This window comes from Eurosta solidaginis, chromosome 3, assembly GCF_040869045.1.
Source record: "Eurosta solidaginis isolate ZX-2024a chromosome 3, ASM4086904v1, whole genome shotgun sequence".
Taxonomy (NCBI): domain Eukaryota; kingdom Metazoa; phylum Arthropoda; class Insecta; order Diptera; family Tephritidae; genus Eurosta; species Eurosta solidaginis.
In genome coordinates this window covers 249,614,139-249,635,940 of record NC_090321.1, presented here as the reverse complement: position 1 = coordinate 249,635,940, position 21,802 = coordinate 249,614,139, and the positions used below count along the sequence as shown (strand labels likewise).

The window sequence follows — 21,802 nt, the reverse complement described above, 5'->3', positions numbered from 1 at the left end:
GTAACTCTGGAATGTGTTTGTAAGACATGTGTATCAAATGGAAGGTATTAAAGAGTATTTTAAGCGGAAGTGGGCCATAGTTCTATAGTTGGACGCCATTTAGGGATATCGCCATAAAGGTGGACCAGGGGTGACCCTAGAATTTGTTTGTACAATATGGGTATCAAGCGAAAGGTGTTAATGAGCATTTTAAGGGAGGGGTCCTTAGTTCCATAGGTGGACGCCGTTTCGAGATATCTCCATAAAGGTGGACCAGGGGTGACCCTAGAATTTGTTTGTACAATATGGGTATCAAGCGAAAGGTGTTAATGAGTACTTTAGAAGGGAGTGGGCCTTAGTTCTATAGGTGGACGCCGTCTCGAAATATCGCCATAAAGGTGGACCAGGGGTGACTCTAGAATGTGTTTGTACGATATGGGTATCAAATTTAAGGTATTGATGAGGGGTTTAAAAGTGAGTGGTGGTAGTTGTATAGGTGGTCGCCTTTTCGAGATATCGCCATTAAGGTGGACCAGGGGTGACTCTAGAATACGTTTGTATAATATGGGTATCAAACGAAAGGTGTTAATGAGTATTTTAAGAGGGCGTGGGCCTTAGTTCTATATGTGGACGCCTTTTCGAGATATCGCCATAAAGGTGGGTCAGGGGTGACTCTAGAATTTTTTTGTACGATATGGGTATCAAATGAAAGGTGTTAATGAGTATTTTAAAGAGGAGTGGGCCTTAGTTCTAAATGTGGACGCCTCTTCGATATATCGCCATAAACGTGGACCAGGGGTGACTTTAGAATGTGTTTGTACGATATGGGTATCAAATTAAAAGTATTAATGAGGGTTTTAAAAGGGAGTGGCCCTTAGTTGTACAGTGGACCCTCGGTTAATGAACGCCCCGCATAACGAACATTTCGCATAACGAATACATTTTTTTGGGAAAAAAGTTTCGCTTTACGAACGAAGTCTCGCATAACAACCTAAACAGGGGAAACCCCGAATTCACATTATTGGGCTGTCTGCGTTTAGCTTTTGCTTCATAGTTCAGAATTTTGTATTATTTTAGTGCAGAATTGTTCGTAAAATTAACAAGACGTGTTGAAACATACAAATTTTTTATTTTTAATTTTGCTTTTATAAAAATTGCAAAATAACTAACATAAAATGCCCTCAAAAAAAAATTCGGAATAGGAGAAAAATACAAGGACCAATATAACTATTGAAATGAAACTCAAGATCATTCAAAAACATAAAGGAGGTTTGGGTGTGGCTGATTTAGGACGTGCGTTCAACTTGTCGAAATCAACGATTTCTACTATCCTCAAGAATCAGGACAAGCTTGAGGTGCTAAACGCTTCAAAGGGAGTATCAAGAGTTTCTTCGCAACGACCACAAATTCTCGATGATGTTGAAAGATTGCTTTTGATATGGATTAACGAAAAGCAAATGCAAGCTGACACAATTTCGCAGAATATAATTTGTGAGAAGGCTAAAACGATATTCACTACTCTGATTGAAAAGTCGCCAGGAACATCAACAGCAAGAAGGGAAGACTTCAAAGCAAGTAAGGGGTGGTTCGAGAATTTCAAAAAACGTACTGGTATTCATAGCGTTATAAGGCATGGTGAAGCAGCAAGCTCAGACGCTAAGGCTGCCGAGAGTTATGTAGGCGAATTCAAGAAGCTTGTGGATACTGAGGGTTACTTGCCCCAGCAGGTGTTTAATTGCGACGAAACGGGTCTTTTTTGGAAAAAGATGCCCAAGCGAACTTACATAACAGTAGAGGAGAAAGCAATGCCCGGCCATAAGCCAATGAAAGACCGCCTTACTCTGCTTTTTTGTTCCAATGCAAGTGGCGACTTGAAAATAAAACCGCTACTTGTCTATCATTCAGAGAATCCACGTGCCTTCAAAAAGCATAATGTTGACAAGAGTAAGCTAAATGTCATGTGGAAGTCGAACAGTAAAGCTTGGGTGACACGTGTTCTTTTTACTGAGTGGATCAATAATGTTTTTGGCCCCTCTGTGCTGAAATATTTGATTGAGATGGATTTGCCTCTTCGTGTCCTGCTTATTATGGATAACGCTCCTTCACATCCACCAAGTTTACAAGATGAACTCATTGAAGAGTTTAAATTCATCAAAATTCACTTTTTGCCACCTAATACAACCCCATTGCTTCAGCCCATGGATCAGCAAGTGATTTCTAACTTCAAGAAGCTTTACACAAAAGAACTTTTCCAGCATTGCTTTGACGTGACTGAAAAAACAAATCTTACTCTAAAAGAGTTTTGGAAAGATCACTTCCACATTGTTGCCTGTCTCAAAATTATTGATAAGGCATGGAAAGGCGTTACTAAGAGAACACTCGAATCTTCCTGGAAAAATCTTTGGCCCGACCGCTTTGCCGAATGCACATTTGAAGGACTCGACGCAGTATCTACGGATCCAATAACCAACGAAATAATATTTTTGGCTGACCGTATTGGGCTAGAGGTGGATGGAAATGACATCGCTGAACTTGTGGCAGAGCACAGTGAAGATCTGACTACCGACGAGCTTATAGAATTGCAATGTGATTTACAACAAGATGTTAAGAAGCAAACTTTATCAGACGAGGAGATAACCGAAGAACAGCAACCGTCTAGTGCAATCAGAGAAATGCTCAAAGCATGGGAGTTTGTGGCATCATACGTTAAAAAGCATCACCCCAGTCAGACAGCGGCAGTACGTGCAACAGAATTATTCAACGATAATGCTGTGTCCCATTTTGAACAAATTTTGAAGGGACGTCAGAAACAAACGACTCTAGACAGTTTTTTGCTTAATGTAGATTAATAATGCTAGGTACTAGGTTTCTTTCAATAAAAATTCAAATTGAAACATATAAGACTGTATTTTTTTTCGACCTGGAACGCATTATTTTAGTTTACATTGATTCTTATAGGAATAATGGTTTTGCTTAACGAACGTTTTGCATAACGAGCAAGATGCTAGAACCAATTGTGTACGTTAACCGAGGGTCCACTGTATATGTGAAGGCGTTTTCAAGATATCGACCAAAATGTGGACCAGGGTGATCCAGAACATCATCTGTCGGGTACCGCTAGTTTATTTATATATGTAATACCACGAACAGTAATCCTTCCAAGATTCCGAGGGCTTTTGATTTCGCCCTGCAAAACTTTTTCATTTTCTTCTACTTAATATGGTAGGTGTCACACCCATTTTACCAAGTTTTTTTCTAAAGTTATATTTTGCGTCAATAGACCAATACAATTACCATGTTTCATCCATTTTTTCGTATTTGGTATATAATTATGACAATTTTTTCATTTTTCGTAATTTTCGATATCGAAAAAGTGGGCGTGGTCATAGTCGGATTTCGGCCATTTTTTACACCAATACAAAGTGAGTTCAGGTAAGTACGTGAACTGAGTTTAGTAAAGATATATCGATTTTTGCTCAAGTTATCATGTTAACGGCCGAGCGGAAGGACAGACGGTCGACTGTGTATAAAAACTGGGCGTGGCTTCAACCGATTCCGCCCTTTTTCACAGAAAACAGTTATCGTCCTAGAATCTAAGCCTCTACCAAATTTCAAAAGGATTGGTAAATTTTTGTTCGACTTATGGCATTAAAAGTATCCTAGACAAATTAAATGAAAAAGGGCGGAGCCACGCCCATTTTGAAATTTTATTTTGCTTTTGTATTTTGTTGCACCATATCATTACTGGAGTTGAGTGTTGACATAATTTACCTATATACTGTAAAGATATTAAATTTTTTGTTAAAATTTTACTTTAAAAAATTTTTTTTTTAAAAGTGGGCGTGGTCCTTCTCCGATTTTGCTAATTTTTATTAAGCGTACATATAGTAATAGGAGTAACGTTCCTGCCAAATTTCATCATGATATCTTCTACGACTCCCAAATTACAGCTTAAAAAAGTTTAAAATACCGCGGTGCCACGCCCATTGTCCAAAATTTTACTAGTTTTCCATTCTGTGTCATAAGGCCAACCCATCTACCAAGTTTCATCGTTTTAGCTTTCTTTGGTAATGAATTATCGCACTTTTTCGGTTTTTCGAAATTTTCGATATCGAAAAAGTGGGCGTGGTTATGGTCCGATTTCGTTCATTTTAAATAGCGATCTGAGATGAGCGCTCAGGAACCTACATACCAAATTTCATCAATTTACCTCAAAATTTACTCAAGTTATCGTGTTAACGGACGGACGGACATGGCTCAATCAAATTTTTTTTCGATCCTGATTATTTTGATATATGGAAGTCTATATATATCTCGATTCCTTCATACTTGTACAACCAACCGTTATCCAATCAAACTTAATATACTCTGTGAGCTCTGCTCAACTGAGTATAAAAATCAAGCTTTTTAATGTAAGAATACCGGCATACGCCGCCGCCGCCGGTATATAATAGAACCTACGCCGCCGCCGCCGATGAAGTGATCGGCGTAAACCTATAGTAGAGAGCACGCTACCATCACACCACGGCGACCGTATTGCGCTACCAATTTTTGCCAGTTATCGTTAAACGGATATGCTTTTTAAAAGAACGGAATAAGTTAATAAATAAACCAAAATCACCGAGTCTGCTGGGCTATTTTGAGATCGTCGTTATTTGATGCCCGCATGTAAAACTGAGCCCAAGCAAAAGCTGATAAGTAGTTGGCAATGCGACAAAGAGATCTAAACAAAGGCATTCGCCACGTTTTGTTTTGCCAACGTTAAGTAGAGAGATAAAGAGAGAGCTCACAATGGCAGGTAACATAAAGCACGAGTGGTAAATATGCATGAATATTGCACAAAACAGACACTAGCATGAGATACAACATACAGGTGAGAAAGCGTAAACTAAAACAGGTAAGCAAAGGAGCGTTAGAGAACAAAGTGTGAGATAATGAGCAGAAAAATCGAGAATACAACAAATAATACAAATGATGGCTGTAGCTCGCAACAAACAGGTACGAAATGCCGATTGTTCGCTTGCAACAATGTTGAGCTGTACAAAAATTTAAAGATCTTTGAGACTGGAAATAATAGTTGCTGTTGTTGATATTTACCGATTCGGCAGTTATTTGAATCGTAGCTGACTATCTTTTAGTGAGCGTATGCACATATAATATGTGTGTGTGAGCGTGGGAAAAGTGATTGCGCTAATACTTTCACGCGGAGCCCAACATTTGATGAGCGCGCGTTTTTTTTTTTTCAAATGCGTGGGAAAGAGTGACCGTGTGAGCGAGATTCATGCGCAAATCCTGTGATCGATGCGACGCATGAAATCTTGCAGATATTTTTCTGCATAGCAAAGTATCTGTAAATTATACAATTAAAAACTGATATTTTGGTAACAATTATTGTTTGTTGAGAGCACTTGATTACTTGTGTGTGTTTGTGTAAAATTGAGTGGCGCAACTTCCTCTTCAAACACTCATGAAAACACAAACAGGTACACAACCCGCTGAGTGCTTTCGCTGATTTGGCTGAATGGTATGTTGGTTGATTGCTTATGGTACCTTGACTCTTGCTGGCGGTGAGCTCACTAAAAACATAATGCGGCTCAAATAGTTTTGCAGCGCTTTTACCTGTTTGCGGACGTGTTTTTCGAAGAGCGGTTGAAATTTAAATAAAGCGTGTGCGCGCGCGTTACTAGTTTGTTGTTGTGATTGTTTTTGTTTTTTTTTGTTAGTTTTTGAGGCAGGCCTGCTTGTGGTCTTCATGTGTAATGCTGTGTGTGTTTCTGTATAAGAAACTTTTATGTGTATATGTGTGTATATAAAATTCAACGTACATACGTCCATACATATATTACTTTGGTGATCCAAAGCGATGTTTAGACGTAAGACGCCGCGCATTTAATTGAAGAAAGGTAATGAGCTAACAAAGTGGAGTTATAGTTTCAAGTGGAGTTGGAGTTGAGGAAGCGGACACTTTTCATGAAGAGAAACGAAAAAATTTCTAAAAATGTTGTTTAAAAATCTTAAAAGCCGCTGAGACGTGTTATGTATGAAGGTACATACATATGTATGCATGTAAAGATTTAACGTTTCTAAACTCAACGGTTGCTCAATGACGCAGTGCGGTTAAACGAGTTTTTTCTTTTAAATTTTTTTTTTTTTTTTTTGGTAATTGACAAACCTGAGAAAAGCGGTGAAAAAGGCTATTAAAATGCACAAAGATGTACTTGCATATGCTTACATATAAGTATGTATGTATGTGTTAATAAAAAATTCGAAATAAAATAGCTGGAATGCAGGTACATACCATTATAGGTAACTACATGCCATGTGAATGGCCCTTAAAGTCTTTTAAAATAAATATTGAAATGGGTCAATAATATAACAAATTTAAAGCTTTTCAATTTAAAAATATTAAAAGGGCCTCAAGAAATAAATAATTTTATACCTCAATGTGCATAGTTACAAGAAATTCCAGTGTGTGGCTAATAAATGTACATTCCTTTGGTTAGTTGTGTATGTGTTTGTGTATGTCTATGCATAGCTGTATGGGTTGACAAATTCTAGTTGTGTGTGTGCCGTAAACTGCGCTTGTGTTGCGGGTTGCTATGGCGGTTACCAATGCTAAAAAAGTGACGTCGCTTGAACCTATAAATAACAGCAATACAGAATAACAAAAAAATAAGAAAATAAAACAAAAAATACAGTAAAAATAACAAACGCGCAAAAGAAACCGCAAAACAAATGGAAAACAAAAAATGTTTAAAAAATTTAAATAAATGCGCAGAAAACGAGTCAAAGAAGCAAGCGATGAACAAAACATAATAATATGAACAAGAAAAACAAAATATTGAATTCAACACAAATAAACAAAAAATAAAAAATAAATTTATTTGTATAGAGAAGCGTACCATAAAATAGCACTGGCCTTCTTTTAAAAATTCGCGAATTCAATTTTTCTTTTATTTTCTATATTTCAAGATTAAACTTCTATGAATTTTGTAAGTGAAACTACGCAAACCAATATCGAAAACGTTTTCGTAACAAATTTTAAAGTTCCTGAAAATTTACGAAAATTTTCAACTTTTGATTTGGAATTGTCTGAATTTTTTTATGTAGGAATGAAGTCCAGGAAATTTTAGTCTCACAAAGTACAATTTATAGGTCTCTCATAATTCGCATTGCGGGGTATGAAAACTATTTCATCAGCACCACAGCCACAGGCATTATGGTCTATGGTTACCTCTGGCCCATATTTAGGTGAATACTTTTTGAAAAAATTAAGATATTGAAATATAGGATATCATAAGTTAATATCCCCGTCGATACCTTTTTTGATACATATTTGGAGAAAATATATCCAGAGGTACCTCTGATACACTTTTTCGTCTATATCTCGAAGTCACACTGTTCTTAACCCTGCGATAGATTGTGGCGTCTGGCCAGACGAGAAGGCTTTATTTTCGTGAATAACTTTAGTGCTACCCATCCGATCATGAAAAGCGGTCTTTGTAATAATTCCGAAATCGATATTTTTTTATTTATTTTATCTGTTTTTTTGTACCAAAGTTGATTATGTCACTTTTTAGCGTTGTCGTCTGGCTAGACGAACATATTTTAAAGCTTATAAAACCCCATTGATCCAATTAATTTCAAAATGTATCAATAAAAATTCAAACGTATCACAGTGTGCGACGAGTTTTCTTCAAAATTTATATAAAAATTCAAAAATTTGTGGATAAAGTTCAAAGTGTAAAATTTCGTCTGGCCAGACGACAACACCAAGATGTGTTGAATTTATTCACCGCTAATCGGAGGGTTAAGCCTTCGTTCAAGAGCTTTCGTCTGATATCAATATTGTGCAAACCAGAGAACTGCAAAAATCACAATTTTCTTGATTTAATCAAAAACTAAAACTTGCATTCACATTCAATCATACGAATAAACTCATAATTGAATAATCTCATAATTGAATAAACTCAGCATCTGTCTTTACCAGACTCCGTTAGAATGACCCTGCAAAAATCGCGAGTACTCCATGCATGAATGTATGGAGTACTCGATATGGACCAAGCGAGCGCTCCAAAATTAACCACAATTCATACAAAAAATATGGTCCAATTAACATTGCGATGTCCTAGGACTGGACCATATACTCCAGCTCAGCATCACATCAGAGTAATCCTTGGAGTACCCACATGGCAACACAGCCCAATAAACATCGTATAGTGATTACAATCGTTAAAAACGATCAATGATCGGCTTACAATATGTTCGTGTAGAAACATGGGTTGGTCCATTGCTGCACTACAGTGGAGTATAATGGTAAGTACTCACTCCAGTATGACACAAGTGGACAACATGATCCAACGATTTTTGCAGGGGATTGCGATCGAATGACCGAACAGGTTTTGCGTACGATTGCATTGATCAAACGAAAGCAAGCGGATAATAAAATCAAAGCACGAGAATTAGTATCGTTTAGTTCGGCAAACAAAAAGAATAGTAAGCTATGTTTATATGTATATTTATATGCAGCTTGTCGCCGTGACGTAAGGGCAGAAGAATCATGCAAATATTCAGATGCATCGAGTTTTAATATTTGCCTTTTCATTCCGATGAATGTAATCGCTGTTGAGGCAAACGCCTGAATTGATTATATTCACGCATGTAATAAGTTGGTTGATTTTAAATCAATGCCGATTATGTTCATTTAAGCAAGTTGGATCATTGAACACGATCATGTTGCCGAATGTAATCGAACCTTGTTGTGTTCGATTTTTGCTGTTCTCTGGTGCAAACACATTCTAGGGTTACCCAGGTTCAAATTTTGGTGTCTAGACCCTAGTGATATACCGTATTAAAATGAACCCCTAACTTTAAATTAGAGCTCTGGTTTCACAACGGCGAAAGTAGCATTAAACTCTATGCAGTGGTTTTTGAGGAAAGATAAAACTCCCTTCGGAAAAAAAATTGTTGAAAGTCAATGTCAACTTTGAAAGACCTATAAATTATAGTTTGTGAAACCAAAATTTACTGTGGTACAAAACTGCAAAGATTTAATTCAAAATTTAATAAAAGCCGAATGGTTATAGCAGCGGCGCCTAAACGTTGCCGATAAAGGAATTAAGCTGTTCCCGAAATGGATCTATACAACGAACTTTGGCAGTTGGTTAATTTTTTCTTTCTTGTATTCTAATTTACACAATTTTTTCATTTAAGATAAAATGTATGATAACAATAGTAAGATAAACTAATTATTGTTAGGCCTTAAGTTCGATTCGAACCCGCGATCTTATAAGTCAGTAAACCGATATAACAACAAAAGTTGTTATAATAAAAAAAAGAAAGTAAACTAGAATTAAAAAAATAAATAAATTAAAATGGAAAGTAAATGAAAATATAAAAAAAAAAAAACTGGAATAAAACAAACTAAACAAAAAATAAATAAAACAAAATAAGATTAAATAAGATAAAAAACTAAAAACAGAAACACAAAGAAAAAAATTAAATAAACTAGAATAAAATCAACTAAATAAAAAATAAGATTTAATAAGATAAAAAACTTAAAAGATAAACACAGAATAAATTAAATAAACTGGGATAAAAAAAAAAAAAATAAATCAATTAAAGGATGAAATGAAATTAAAATAATGTAAAATAAAAAGTAAATAAATATAAGATAAACTAGAAGAAAATCATATAAACTAAAACACAAAAAATAAAATACAATTAAACTAAATAATATAAAATAAAAAAAAAGAATAGAAAAAAAAAATAAATTTAAATTTAAAAAAAAATAATAAAGTAAAAAAATGAGAAGATAGAAATGAAAGCAAGGAAAAGAAAGGGAAACGCAAGGAAAGGAAAGGCAAGGAAAGGAAAAAAGGAAGGGACGAGTAAGGAAAGGAAAAGATGGGGAAAGAAAAGCGAAGGAAAGGATACGAAAGCAAAGGAGAAGAAAGGAAATAAAGGAAATTCAAAATCGAAAAATAGCAAAGGAAAAAAGACAATAGTATTTTCGAAAAATTCGTTACTTTTTCAAGAGTTAACAGGAGTTCGCTCGACTCTACTTTACTGTGTAAGAGCTTTATCGGTAAGACTCTCACCAATATTGGGCTGTTTGTCCTCCTTCAACATCTTCGTGGTTACGTCTACGTCTTTTTCTTGCCCTTGTTTCAAGGCTTTCAAGATCCACTTCAACTTCGCCCGCTTCAAGCTTGTTAGAATTGTTATTCTTGAGGCTTCTTTTCTGAGTTCTGTGCCTCAGAACATGCTGCCAATTTGCTTGTACAATATATCCTCCGTCTGATTGTTTATTTGGAAGATGTAGCAGCACTACCTCCTCTCTAGGCCGAGATACAGTAAGTACCTATCAATCTTGTGTCGGTATATTAGGGTTCTGAATCTGCAGAAGTCGCAGAATATCCTCCGAGTACAGCACGCATTGTATCCGTTCTTTAATTTTTAGTATCGTGGAGACCCTCGCTCTGTCCACTACCGCAAATCACGCGTTCGTGCCTTGCCTTTGGAGGTTTGGGACAATTTCCTCCAGCCACAGCAATCTCGCGATTTTCGCAAGATATCATCTTCAAACATTGCCCAACCCCGCCAAATCAAAGTTAAGAAAGAGCTTACTTAGTTCTTCCCGCATTATCTTGTGCATTAAGCTCAAAATCCCCCTTTCTACAAACCTCCAACTTTCAGTAGTCAGAAAAGAACTGATACGATCAACCAATGTGACGGCTTTACCATATCACTCATCCTCTCGGGGACAGTTGGAGTCTTAGTGTTCCATTTCTTTGGCACCCGTGCTGAATTCTATTTCTTTGGCGACCCCAAGTTCATTATGGAACTAGTGGGAGGAGCGGGATGGCGTAGAAGGTTTAATGTGGTCATATCGTTTCCGAGATGTTCCATATAAGGTCTATCAACATTGTTAACACTCCCCAGAACAGTCGGGAAGTGCCTTTATCGCTACAAAAACAACAACAGCATCAATGGTCGTTTGGTTTATAGATGCAGACCAATAAGTTTTGTTTGTTAATGAGTGTAATAAAATAAAACAATAAATGTGAGCTACAAATACAACTTTGAAAGACAATTACAAATCAATTTAATATTGCTTACTTCCTTGCAACAACTTCCGCAAACCGCTAATAAAAACCTACAAACACATTTACACTTAAAGTCAACTAACATATACCATGCAAAAAATGCGATTAGTCTACGATGAATCCGATATGAGTCGCAAAGGATTATGCGACCAATGCCACAAAATCAAAGGGTTTGCCAAGCCAGCAAATCTATTTGATGTAAATTGTTTGCCCGCTTTTCAAATGGAATAAAAAATATTCTCCGAAAAGGAAACCCTAACTCCGGCGTAGTCGTTAAGTCCTTGTAATTTAGGTTCGATATAGGGTTCCGCATTTTTCTTAAATAATTCAATCACCTGTAATCTTTTTTATTTTACAAATTTCGCGGCGTTTTTTTTTTTCATATTTCTTAAATTGGGCTCCATTGATTTCAAACTAACTAAACCCAACTGTACCAGAAAGGGACTAAAGGGGATCAATTATGACCAAATGGAGGCAAAATAGATCAATAGGAGACCAATCTCTTTAGGGATTAATCGTATGATTTCTTGCAGGGTAATTATATCTGCGTTCAATTGTTTCGTAGTAAATGTGGAAAAAATAAATAAAAGCAGTGATAAAATCGTAGTTCCATCCGCCACCATTAGCTCCGCCAAAATTGCAGCTGTCGTGCCAGCTTTGTTTGTGTACATACATATATATCAATACTGCGGTCCGCAAAATTTCCAAAGCAAAGACTAAAAGCGCTTATGTGCATTGTATTTCATCGATCTGTGCGGCCATCAATCGAACGCTTTTCACTTAACTAAACTCAAATAAGTCGGTACGCTTTTGGCCCCTTTCATCTAAACCCATCAACATCAGTACTGCCATCGTTCACTTGGTATGTATATTCGTATGTATATATACTGTTAAGGTAGCGCTAGCGCAGCGCAATGGATTACATATCGAGATTTGCTCTTGAAAAATCAACTTCAAACCGCTACGGTGGGGTTAAGAAAACGGTATAAACATGATTTTTACTACTTTTCTACGATATTATAAACACCCATACATACATAGTACTTCCACAAAACTCCATTGTTTATATATTTTTTATTTTTTTAGTTTTTTTTTTTACGAAATACGAGCTGTGCGCCGCAAGCCGCGGAGCTAACTGGTAATCATTACCGCCATCACAAGCTCGCTGGGTTTCATTGTGAGTGGCTCTGTGTGTTATTGCGCTTAATTGCGCGGCTTTACTGTCCACTTTTGAATGTCGCAATGATACGAGCAAGCTTTTTATTTATCCAATTTAAGATGAAGTTTCTGTGTAGTGGCGTTACAGCTGACCGATCTGTGTCGTCTTGAATGTTGACTAATTCAATATTTTCTGTAATAATTCCAGCTTATTGCAAAATTTAAGTTATTTTTATAATTATGGAAGCTGGAACTACGGTTAGATAACCGTTACTAAATAGAAAGTAGTGATGATGCTGCTGTTGTTGTTGATGTTGTTGTAGCAGTGCTTCGCCCCTTTCAATAGTGTGACTTCTCACAAATTGTCATCAATAACCTCTAACTTGCTTTTTCAACAGGGGTGGACCAGAGAGAAAGGGGTGTTATAAGCGTTTGCTCCACATTGCAATTAAAAAAAAGGTTAGTGTCATGTAGCGACACGTTACAAGCAGGACATACATAAATTATGTATGGGGCGGTTGATTCCGTATATGTAGGTAAGAGTTTAACCTGTTAAATTATCCAGATCCAAGTTGAGCTAGAGTGACGCGCATCTCCCTGGGGAGCTTGCTTTCCTCTACGGCGAGTTTAGCGTATATGACTTTAAGAACGTGCTTCGCCGGACAATTCCACGCATAGAGGTCCGACGCGTTTTGGTGTATTTCTCTAAGGACCTTTTTTTGCTCTTTTTTCTTACATGGCTGTGTTCTCAATACGGTTTTCGGCATAATGTTTGCGGTTATGACTTCTAAAGTCCCAGGGCGGCAGCGCCTCTTCCACAGATGCGGGTCGGGATGCACAGGTTTCTGGGTGTTCAGCAGAAGCTGTTTGTTCAGCATTTAATTTCTCTCTCTTATGGGGAGCACTCTCACCTCACTGTGTAAATGGTGTTCTAGTGGCATAAGAGGACAACCCGTATCACTTCTGAGAGCGGAGTTTTGACAGGCCTGTAGTTTCTTCCTGTGAGTAACCCCTATGCTCGGCGACCATATCGGAGACACGTGGCACGCAAACGGCCTGCCAATTGCTTTGTGAACGGTGATGAGCGTATCTTTATCTTTACCCCAAGTGTTGATGGAAAGAAAATTGAGGATTGATGGACACATTTAGTCAATACGAGGGCTTTATTGACCGTGCAGTTCAACCTGAACTTTAGGTACAATTGCGGATGCATGCTCGCCAAACTGTAGATCCTGACCGAAAGTCAGTAAGACAATCGGTAGTGTAATGCGATCGACGTTGATGATCAATAAGGTCGACGTTTGCCATGTCCATGTTGTTAATAAGATCGCCGTGGATTTGGTCGGTGATAATGTCAGTTTTCGTGAGGCGAAGAAGCGATAGTCGTTTATTTTATTGCATAGCTCATTAATGGTTGGGGCAGAACCTGTAGCCATTATCGTGTAGCTATAGGCGTAAAATACAAGCATTCTGTATATAGAAGGTAAAAAAAGCAGGGACGGGACACCAACCAGTGGTACATCTTTTTTAATTCTACTTGGTTTAGATGTTACGTTCCTGTATTGCGCTCATGCCTGACGGCTATGCAGATAATTTGCGGTCCACCAGTTGAGAAGGAAGGGCGGACCCGTCCAAGTCTTGCAGTAACGCCATGGTTGACTATATCAAAAACTTTTGATAAGTCTATCGCTACGGGTACTGTTCTGTTGTGGGGTTTTTGATTCAATCCGTAAGTAGTGATGCTCGTTGATGTTGTTGTTTCAACGATAAAAACACTCCCCGAAGGTTTTTTTTTTGTACTAAGGTCTTTCACAAAAAAGAGCCCACAAACAATATCAGTTGCTGTTTTTTTTTTTTTTTCGGCTCAAAAGAGACATTATCCCAATTGGTGTGCCTCACCGCACAATAGGTTATATAACCCCAAATTTTTTTACTTCGGTTATAACATTTGGGATCAGGCCATTGCTCTGTGTGAATATGTTCCAATTCCAAGAGTGGTTTGGTATAACGATCCTTTCATTGCAGAAGATAGTGTGGGATTGTACGTTTGATATGGAGTACTAGATATATTGGTAGTTGGAGAGGGAATAAAGTGGTTCGGAAAGTAGGGGAAGGAGAAAAGGTGTGGTAGAGATAGGGTAAGAAGAGAGTTAAGAGGGGCGGATTGGGAGAGAGAAGGGAGACGAAGGATAGGAATGAAGGTATTGAAATGTAAATAAGTTGATAGAGTGAGGGAGACGACATCAAGAAATTAGAAAAATTCATTTTTTGGCAGCTTATCCTATACTGATTGTACTCATATAATTTAGGTTTATTTAGTTTATAGGGGGTGTCCCCGGCAAGGTCGTGGGGCACACTTTGACCAGCTGGTTCACTGGTGAAATACTGAATGAGCTTAGAACCTTCTCCCCTTAAATATATTTTACAAATATGAACCACTTTGTCCGTCAAATGTAGCGCAGGATAAGCCAACTCTGATAAAGAGCCAATTATGTGTTTATTCAGACCTTCCCTGCATATGCTAGGTAGAGCTGTGCATTTGCTTAAGAAATTTCAACACTTTCTATTTCCTTCTCATTCCTTTAGCTTCGACAGAAGTTACTCGTTGGGATTTCCATATGTACGCCACGTATTCCCATCTGACAGTGGCCAGTTAATATCCCTATCAATGAAACTCATGGAAGACAATTCTGAATGATAAGAAATCGTGTCCGAATCTCTTTTATGCGAGGCCAAATTTGTCGAAACACCTCGTAAATGGGTTACGATGCTCATCTAACATAAATACAGACATGAGGATTTTTTTTTCAGTGGCTCTCCTCGCTAGTTTATCAGCAACACAGTTCCCAGGTACGACACTGTGACCCGGGACCCACATCGTATTTGTGGTGCACATCCTCTCGGTGTTAAGCGATTGTCTGCAATTTATTGCAACCTTTGACGAAGTTCCCCTGCCTTAAAAAGCTTTGAACGCTGCTTGGCTGTCGGTCGAGATTGCAACGGACGTTGGATTTTTAGATGATAGCCATCCAGCAGCCTCTTTGTGGTTATTCTTTTTGCTTGAAAGAGGGTGCAATGGCTCGGTAGCCTAATACTTAAGAAGAGCGAAAGAACTTTTGAGTGGATACTACTGTACACATCGCCACTAAATTTGTAGCCATCCGTGAAAACGTCTGGGGTTTTGGGTATAGAGTGGATATATCATTCCACTCGTGTCTCTCTGAGATTCTAAGAGAAAACTTTTCAAAGGGAAGGTTCGAATGAGTAGAATCTAGGCGATGAAAACTCTCTGGAATGGTGCCCAGAATAGTGGTGTGATCAAATCTGAGGCCGTTTTAGGGCAGGGATGCATTCAGTTTAACCACATTACAGCTCGGCTGGAGCTTCCTATGCCATTATCTATTGGGAGAAAGTTAAGCATATTCTCTAGAGCGTTTGCTAGTTTGCAGGGTTGTTTCCCTGATATAAGTAATGCGGTTTATCGCTGCAGTATATTAATCCTGCTGACTGAGGTTGTTTCAGATAAGTTGGCCTTAAAACTACCCACATGTTGGCGGCTGCTATAAATTAGCAAGAACAAAGCTGGGCTTATAACTAAGTAGTCGAATTTCATAAGTCCTTACCCAAGGTTGAAGTTATCTTTATCAGGAACTATTTCCCTCAGAGAAATCGGAAGCTTATGCCCACATTTGCGCTCCCCTTTTTCATAAATGTAAACCAGCATAAGCTCGTTTCTCATCTATGTGAAAGTTGGCTCATTTATTCTGCTTCTACCATCCCCTACTATCTTTAATTTTTTCTGCTCGCCTTTCCAATAATGCGAAATTATATTAGACGCCTCGTCACCTGCCTACCACAATAAATGCACATTTTTATTGTAAAAGCATCCGTTCGTTCAACAAAACATAACAAGAAACCAATCGAGCGTCGATCGTCAACCACCAACCGCCAACTACCTATTTGTTCATCCGCCCATCCGTTATTCATCCGGTCATTTCACAAATGTTTAAATAACTAACAAAACAATACGTTTGCATCCCTGCAAAAATCGTTGGATCATGTGGTCCACTGGAGTACTTACCATTATACTCCACTGTAATGCAGCAATGGACCAACTCATTTTTCTATACGAACACATTGTAAGCCGATCATTGCTCGTTTTTAACAATTGTAATCACTACACGATGTTTATTGGACTGTGGGTACTCCATGGATTACTCTGATGTAATGCGAAGCTGGAGTATATGGTCCAGTCCTAGGACATCGCAATGTTAATTGGACCATATTTTTTGTATGAATTGTGGTTAATTTTGGAGTACTCGGTTGGTCCATAGCGAGTACTCCATACATGCAAGCATGGAGTACTCGCGATTTTTGCAGGGATGTGTATGTGTGTGTGAGTGTGTGTCTATGGGTTAGAGCTTAAAAGTAATCATAGAGAATGCGTAGTAATGGCGGTTGGCCATCTTGTCTGTTAGCTATTGATTAGCGGCGACACATTCACTAGCCAATTCATTTGATGATTGTGGACCACAACAGAAATATGTGCGAGTTTAAGTAAGTAGGCTGCATAAAGCTGGTTGACTGTGACTAACTGGCTGAATGGCGGGAAAGACAACTCTATGTGAATGTTCGCTGTGGGGTTTGCTTGGCTAAATTGTCAGCTAAATAGATGAGAGGATATATAAGTACGATAGCGTGCGCTGGCTTATAAATTTATTCAGTTCCAATAAATTAACTGCTGGTGGTAAAAATGGATGGATGGACGATTTGAAGGCCAACCAGATGGGATGAAAAGCGAACATGGTAGCATGTTGACATGGGCGTATACATGTAGGGTCAAATTTCGTCATTTAGGATTGACGTATCAGAGCAACATTTTGAAACAATTTTGAATAATTCATTTTGGCCACCCGGAGCCTTTGTACGCGAATTCGAGCATAGACGCAACGTTAATATTCGTAATCTTGCTACCGTTCCTCAAACCAATAATGCTGCAAAAAACTAAATATTAAACCTGTCCTTAATATATTTTATCAAAATGTAAGAGGCCTAAACACAAAACTAACTGATCTATACTTGAGGTCATTTAACTGTAATTACAATATCATCGCTTTTACTGAAACTTGGTTAAAGCCTCATATTTTTAATTCGGAGATTCTTTGCAATGATTACCAAATATATAGAAATGACCGCTTGAACAGAGTTGGAGGTGGAGTTTTGCTCGCGGTACATTCTTCTATACCTTCCGCTGAGGTAAATTTACCTGTTATTGAAGCTACGGAATTTAAGTGCATTAGAACCCAGCTGGGAATAGGTTTTACCTATATTGCCATTTGCTATATCCCACCATCTTCAGATCCCTCGGTGTATATGAACCATATTTCGTTGCTGAAAGATATCAGTTCATTGTTGAAGCCTATTGACTCGATAATTGTCTTGGGTGATTTTAATCTTCCGCACGTATCATGGACCACATCCGACCATGGTATTGTACCGGTTTCTTCAAAATTCTCCAGCATCGACTTTTTAGCAGAAATAACTAAACTTTGCCTAAGACAGATAAATATGGTTCCAAACATGTACGGGAGGGTACTTGATCTGGTATTTGTTGATGATACATCAAAATCCATTCTTAGGAGGGGTGAACCTCTTACTGTACCTGAGGATCCTTACCATCCTTCGCTGGAAATAGTTTACGAATTGAAAGAAAGTTCTCGGAGTTGCACTACCACAGAAAACGACTCTAGTTTTAGATTCGAATTTGCGTAGGCTAATTTTAATAAACTCAACCAAATTTTATCTACAATAGTTTGGCCCAAATACGGTGCAGATATTGACAAAAACGTTTCTGACTTCAACGCCGTCATTCACGCTATTCTGGACAGACATGTACCTAAGCGTAAACGTGTTTTCACTGAACTAGTCCAAATATGGTACACCAAAGAACTGAAATCTTTAAAAAACAAAAAAACGCGTTCCTTCAAGCTGTACAAGAAGACGGGGTCACACTCCGACTACTTGAAGTACTCTATATTGCGTCATAAATATTTTGAATTAAATAAAAAGTGTTACAATACCTATCTCTGTGCCATGAAAAAGAAAATAACTTGCAATCCGAAAGCTTTCTATAATTTCGTGAACTCTAAACGTAGGGTTAAAGGCTTTCCTTCTGGTATGAAATACCGTGATGATTTCTCTAGCGACGATCAAGTTATTGCTAATTTATTTGCACAATTTTTCAAATCTAACTATTCCGCTGAATTAATTTCTTTGTATAGTGAATACCCGTATGAACTTGACTCACTTAACGCAATTAATATTCCATCAATATCTCTAGAAGAGGTTCTTACATATTTAACTTCTTTGAAGGAATCTTATAAATACGGTCCTGATCTAATTCCCACATGTTTTCTCAAAAGATGTGCAGAACACATTTATCTGCCCCTAACTGATTTATTCAACATGTCCCTAAAACATGGAGTTTTTCCTTTTGCTTGGAAGGAATCTTTTCTAATACCCCTCCACAAAAACGGCAGTAGGTCATGTGTAGAAAATTATCGAGGAATTGCAAAATTGTCTGCCATCCCAAAGGTGTTTGAAGCCATTGTTACTAATCAGCTAACATTTTCCATTTCTGCATTGATTGCAAACTCTCACCATGGATTCTGTAGAGACCAATCTACCATTACCAACCTACTTGAATTCACAACGCATGTTTCTAATGGATTTAGAGAAAATCTTCACACCGATGTTATTTACACTGATTTCAGTAAAGCATTTGACAAAGTTTCCCATTCATTGCTTATCCACAAGCTGGATCGACTTGGTTTCCAACCAGGTCTCACTCAGTGGATATCTTCTTATCTCTGCGGTAGAACGCAACAAGTAATTTTTAAGAATACTCTTTCAGAGGTCATTAATGTTCCCTCTGGCGTCCCACAGGGCAGTCATCTCGGTCCAATTCTGTTCTTGCTATTTATTAATGATATCTGCACCATAATAAAATATTCCAAAATTTTAATGTATGCTGATGATGTAAAACTTTTTAGGTCTTATGAGTCTATTGAAGAACGTCCATTGCTTCAAGCGGATTTAAACTGCTTAGTTGCTTGGTGCAACGCGAATTCAATGCCGCTGAACATCAATAAATGTAAGTTCATGTGCTTCTCTCGGAGATCTTTGCCAGCAGCCTCTTACGTAATTCATAATTTTTGTCTTGCATCAGTAAATTATTTTGTTGACTTGGGACTAACGATGGATGCTAAACTTAGTTTCAACCTTCATATTATGACTACTGCCAATAAGGCTAGAAGTGTTCTATCATTCGTTAAGAGATGGTCTAAAGAATTTAGTGACCCTTATGTAACCAAATCCCTTTTTACCACATTAGTTAGGCCGATACTAGAATACGGATCAGTAGTCTGGAATCCGCGATATCAAGTTCATGCAGATAGGCTTGAGTCAATACAGAAGCAATTTTTACTTTTTTCTTTAAGGAATTTTCATTGGGACTTTGCATATAATCTTCCACCTTATACTAGTCGGTTAAGGCTTATCAATCTTCCAACTCTCGCTAGCCGTAGAGAAATGCTAGGAGTATTATTTATGGCTAAACTACTGAATGGACTAATTTCTAGCCCCTTTCTTTTGAACGAAGTAAACTTCAATGTCCCATCACGAGCGTCAAGACATTACAAACCTCTTCTTTTGAGGCAGTGTAGAACTCATTTCGAATTAAATAAACCTTTCCAGTGTTTGTGTTATGATTTTAACTCTCACTCGAATTCATTTGATATAACGGATTCACATTTTACTATAAGGAAAACTGTCCTATCCTATCTTAACTCGTAACAAAATAAAAAAAAAAAAAATCTTTATATGCTAAATCCTTAACTTATTTAACAATTTACTATATGTATAATATATGCAGGAGGGATTATTACCGATCAGTAGGCACTTGGTCACCGGGACTTCAGCTGGCTACTTTAAAACTATTCAATATCGAATTCAGTTTCATCGACTATATGCACTTAGTGTCCTAATGGGAACATCTCCTTTCTCTACTCTAATAGAGAAAGGGACAACACTTACTGCACTAAGCCATCGAAAACATGGCAGGCCATAATAAGGTAATAAGAAAATTTATCAGAAATCCCATACTGCAACTACGTGATACGAAATCCCAAGAAAGTTTGAGGAGTCTATTTTCAACAGAAGTCTTTGGGAAACAAGGAATGCACATACTGAACCTGGCTCAGAAGTGTGGTTCACGGATGGATTGAAGTTTGATGACAAAAATATTAGAGCAGGTATTTATGCGACAAACTTCCGATTTCTATACCAATGGGAAGTTTGTGGTAGAGAATGTCTACGGAGAGGCTTATCCTCGAAGAGAAGTATGCTCTATATGTCAGACAGCCAGGTAGCATTGAGTGTCTTACAGTATTACGAAACTAATTCTAAGTTAATGGATGAATACATCGGAGTCCTAAAAGATCTTGGAGCTAAAAACAAAATTTTTTTGTAGAATAGTTTCCCGGGCATCAGGCACATGTAAGTAATGAACAGGCAGAGTACCCAGCCAACCAGGGGATAAACATCATGGTAAATACCTCTTCTGTGGACTCACAAAGCACACACTATGAAAACCATAGGTAGCTGTGAAGCAATGGAACTAAGAAAATCTCAGCAGAGGGGACCTAGGATTCCTCACTGGGTACTATAAAAGCAACTGTCGTCTACGATATCACCTTGGTTAGTTTAATCTATCCTATACACAAAGCTGTAATTTTTGTGAGCTGGCGAGTAAAACGAGGGTTCACTTTCTTTACGGATGCGTCTCTCTGGCAAGGCAGTAACTCCCCCAGGTAGATGGCGTGACTTTGTATCCCCTCATTATATGAAGTAAAAAGCCTGAAGAGGTACCTAAATAAATTGAATGCCCCATATACAGTAATAGTCCAAAAGATCATGCACAATAGATCTAAATAAAGGACGCAGTGCGTCGAAGCTTAATAATAAAATAATAACAATTTTGAGCCTTTACTTCCGCTTTTTTAAGTAGAAATGTTGGAGTAAACAATTATCGAGAAGAGCTCGTGAGGTGCTCCCTCACCCATGAGTTTCATTCCGTATTAGTGTTCGTTATCGATCGGGACTTCTACAGGATAATCTCGGGACTATTTAGAAATCATACCAGTATTGTTTTCGGCTCTATGCCAGGATCATTTAAGATTTGTTTTGGGACTGTATAAGGTTCAATTTAGAACTGTTTCGGACACTGTCGGGGTTGATAAAAGACTATTCTAGGACCATTTTGGGTAAAATTATATTCCTTTCTATGCATACATTTGATCATCATCGAAACGGGCCTCCAACAGTAACGTTAAGAATCTGCAAATGGTCCCAAAGTGATCCCAAAATAGTACTGAGATTATCTCAAAATTATACCGAAATATTCCCGAAAACAGTCCTGAAACTGATCACGAAGTAGTTCCGTAATTATCGTGAAATGGCGACGAATCGATCCTGAAATGATCCGGAAACAGCCGTGA

General features: G+C 37.8%; 1 protein-coding gene across 2 annotated transcripts in view; it reads left to right on the top strand.

The window, feature by feature from the left end:
- The first annotated feature begins 5,557 nt into the window (after positions 1-5,557).
- ASPP (Ankyrin-repeat, SH3-domain, and Proline-rich-region containing Protein) overlaps positions 5,558-21,802 on the top strand; it is a 504,012-nt gene continuing 487,767 nt past the window's right edge. For both annotated transcript variants that reach the window (XM_067775884.1, XM_067775874.1), the window contains exon 1: positions 5,558-5,882. The gene's annotated coding sequence lies outside the window, so the exon portion shown is untranslated. The remainder of the gene's footprint in view (positions 5,883-21,802) is intronic.